This window comes from Cataglyphis hispanica, unplaced genomic scaffold (assembly GCF_021464435.1).
Source record: "Cataglyphis hispanica isolate Lineage 1 unplaced genomic scaffold, ULB_Chis1_1.0 scaffold127_size3260, whole genome shotgun sequence".
Lineage (NCBI taxonomy): Eukaryota > Metazoa > Arthropoda > Insecta > Hymenoptera > Formicidae > Cataglyphis > Cataglyphis hispanica.
The window spans coordinates 1-3,260 of record NW_026098898.1 but is presented as its reverse complement, the minus strand read 5'-3'; the positions used below and the strand labels follow the sequence as shown (position 1 = coordinate 3,260).

The 3,260-nt window shown below is 37.4% G+C and overlaps 1 long non-coding RNA gene across 1 annotated transcript; it reads right to left on the bottom strand.

Annotated features, from left to right (window-relative positions):
* Positions 1–2,481: 2,481 nt before the first annotated feature.
* LOC126858639 (uncharacterized) lies at positions 2,482–3,243 on the bottom strand. The gene is made up of 2 exons (XR_007688709.1): positions 2,870–3,243; positions 2,482–2,784 (listed from the first exon to the last, which is right to left on the bottom strand). It is a non-coding gene; the product is annotated as an uncharacterized LOC126858639 (long non-coding RNA).
* Positions 3,244–3,260: the final 17 nt, after the last annotated feature.

Below are 3,260 nucleotides of genomic sequence, written 5' to 3'. Positions count from 1 at the left end.
TCGAAAAGGGCTTATACTAATTAATGAGTTGGAGGGCTTAATGATTGGCCGAACGTGAGGCTGGGTTTATGAGGTATGTAGCCTATTATATTCCGATTATGTGATTTATAAATTTAATGATATGGCCTGTTTATTACTTGGTGTAATTATTTGATTTCAATACTAAGCATTGTGTGGCCACAATAATTGTATATTATTCACTTGGCATTATGCGTCAAGCATGAATGCTAGCCAAAAGTTTAGTGATATATGGACTGGTGCCAGTGTGCACCCGCTGCATCGGGCTGGAGTGCAAGATGTACGGGTGCTCTAACTTACCTGATGCTGTGCCCCAGGTGTTGATTCTCCTTGTTGCTCTTTATTTGGATTGTTTATTAATCATAACTGTTATAGATGGTGTACAGTAGGTGCCAAGTGCTAATGTATACAGGAGGTCTCGAGGTTATGATTGACGGATGGCACGGATCTTGGTTACCGTGAGATGTGTGAGATGCAGTGGATTTGGCTGCTGTTTGTCGGGCATAATTTGGCATATTGCATTGTCAGTGGGGTGTTGCGAGGGCTGGGAGCGTCCCTGGCGGTGTTGGTCATGAGATGGGCCTAAGTAGCTTTGATATTGCAGTTGTGACCTGGGCTCCAGCATGCGGTGTTGCGCAAGTAGCCCTATCGTTGTGAGAACAAAAACTGGGTCCATGTTTTACCCAGCTGGTTTAGCCAGCTGTGAGAAGGAAGCAATGCTGAGGAATGCTTCATTTCGGCTGTGCTATTGATCTGTTTGTTCTGCGTGCTTTCTCTGTTGTATTTCCCACACTGGCGATTGTTGACGGATAAACTAATCATCTTATGAGTGGGTTGGAACAGGAGAGAGCACCTAAGACTGTATTTAAATTAGGAAATATAATTTAAGATCATATTAATTGGAAACACAAATATTAATAATTTATATGTATCGCAGGTGGACGGGATGCCCAGAACAAGGAATTGTGGTAACGGGGCTTGTCCCCCATGGTGAATATGCTTTTGGACATGGGCTATTGGTTTGGAGCAGGGATGAGGAATGTCTGTGGCAGTATAGCCCGTATTGCCTTATTCCTGTTCCTGAATTTTTTGAGTGAAGTCTGGCTTTTATCTGGGCCATGTATAATACATATAAATGTGGGAATGAACCGCAACTTATGAGATTGTGGTTCGCATTTGTAATGAGTGTAAATTTGAATTTCAAACTGAATTTTGATGTAAGATATCTATGTTTGTGAAATTAACTAAATTATCAAATTTTAAATTTTAAAATTTTAACTGTAATCTCCAACTTCAATAAGTTAACTGACAGTTAATCTAATTTAAAACGGTTTAAAATTATTGCTTAAATGAATAATCTTTTAATGTGAAAGCTGCTATTAACTGAGATAGCGTATACATCTGAGATTGTGGTTAAATTACAGGAAAAGCAATTTGCTCAATATATGGAGGATCATTAATAATATTAACAGATACAGCTAACTGGATCACAGACATTATGTTATGTTTTGTTATGGTAGTTGTCTCAATAATTTATGTGTGTCATAGGTCGAGTGGGTATCTGGATGAGGAACTGTGGCGGGAGGAGTATTTCCTTCGGAGCATACATGTTCGGGGAATGCGGATCTGGATGAGTCGGGGATGAAGGATGACTGTGTGATGGATGCATTTCTGTGTTTTTGTGTTGTGGAATTCGTTTAACGAACTAAGTGTATCAATGAGTGATTAATTTAATTGCAAACTTTTTATTCGTTTTGCTTTAATGGATGTCTCTGTAGAATAGGATTTCTATTGGAAATGTAAATATTAGCGAATTGATTACGTAGTAACTTTGACTTTATTCTTCTGCTGTATCCTGGTGTAAGGGTTTTAGTATGGGGGAACAGAGTGTAATTATCATTGTTATATTTAAGTATGGATGTTGATAATAAACTATATAATAAAAATATTATGCTGCTGATCTCAATAATTAATTACCGCAGCTAAATTGGATCATAGATCCATGTGTTATGTTCACAGTTTGATTATTTTATTTAATCTATTTACTTTAATGGGTAATTATAAATGAAGATAGAGTATAATTTCTTTTGATGGGATTTGAAATGCAAATAATATTAGTGAAATAACTACGCTATAACTTTAACTTTATTATTCTATCTTATACTCTAATGTGGAAGTTTAACAAATGAGACAAAGTATTATCATCATTGATATATTTATGTAAGGATGTTGGTTGTAAATCATTTAACAAGGACATTATGCTTATATGCTGCTGATCCTAAGAATCAATAACTGCAGCTAAATTAGATCATGAATCCTGGATTGTAGTTATAGAATTTGTCTTTAATGAATCGAGTGTGTTTAATAAGTGATTGATTAAATAATTATTATTTTATTTTATTTTACTATAATGGGCAACTTTATAAATGAAGATAGAGTATAAATTTAATAAACGAGACAAAGCATAATTATCATTGATATATTTAATAAGAATGTGGTGATAAATTACATAATAAGGATATTATATTATGTATGTATGCTGTTGATTCCATGTATGGGTGTGTGCTCTGGTATTGTTCCCTGCGCAGCGGGGCCATGCTCGCATGGTTATTTGGAGCAGTAGGATGGATAGTCTGGAGATGTAGTGTGCCCGAATTTGTCCTATGGGGTATTGATGGCGTTGACTGTCTATTGCGCTGTCTGGATCCTATATGTGTGGTTCCCTGCTGGAAAGTTCTGCGTTAAAGGTGAAGGGGCACAGCACTCCTATTAGGAATAAGAATATTATTCTGAACAATGAAATTGTAAATAAAGAGAATATTTGGTGTACATTTATTTATTTATCCTTTACAAATATACTCTGGAACTGGTGGTGAATACGAGATTCGGAGAGTTGCTGACAGCTGCCAGGTACGTGAGTCTGTTGACGTTTACTTTGCGGTTATGCGAGGTCGGAGGTGAAGACACCGGGCGAAGTATTCATGTGAATGGAGGCTCTCCATGTGTCGGGCAGCTGATTGGCTGGTTGACCAAGATGGCGGTTGTTTCCCCCGGCTGACTTGATTGGCCGAGAGAATTAGTTGAGCATGAGAATGGTAAACTTTGCGTTATGTTTGCCATTCAAGAATGAGAACATCACCTAAGTCTAGGATCGCGGAAATATTCGATATTAAAGCGTGGAATCGAGAATTTGGAGTCAGTGGATATCTGTCAAATCATGACAGCGGGAATGTTCCCCGATG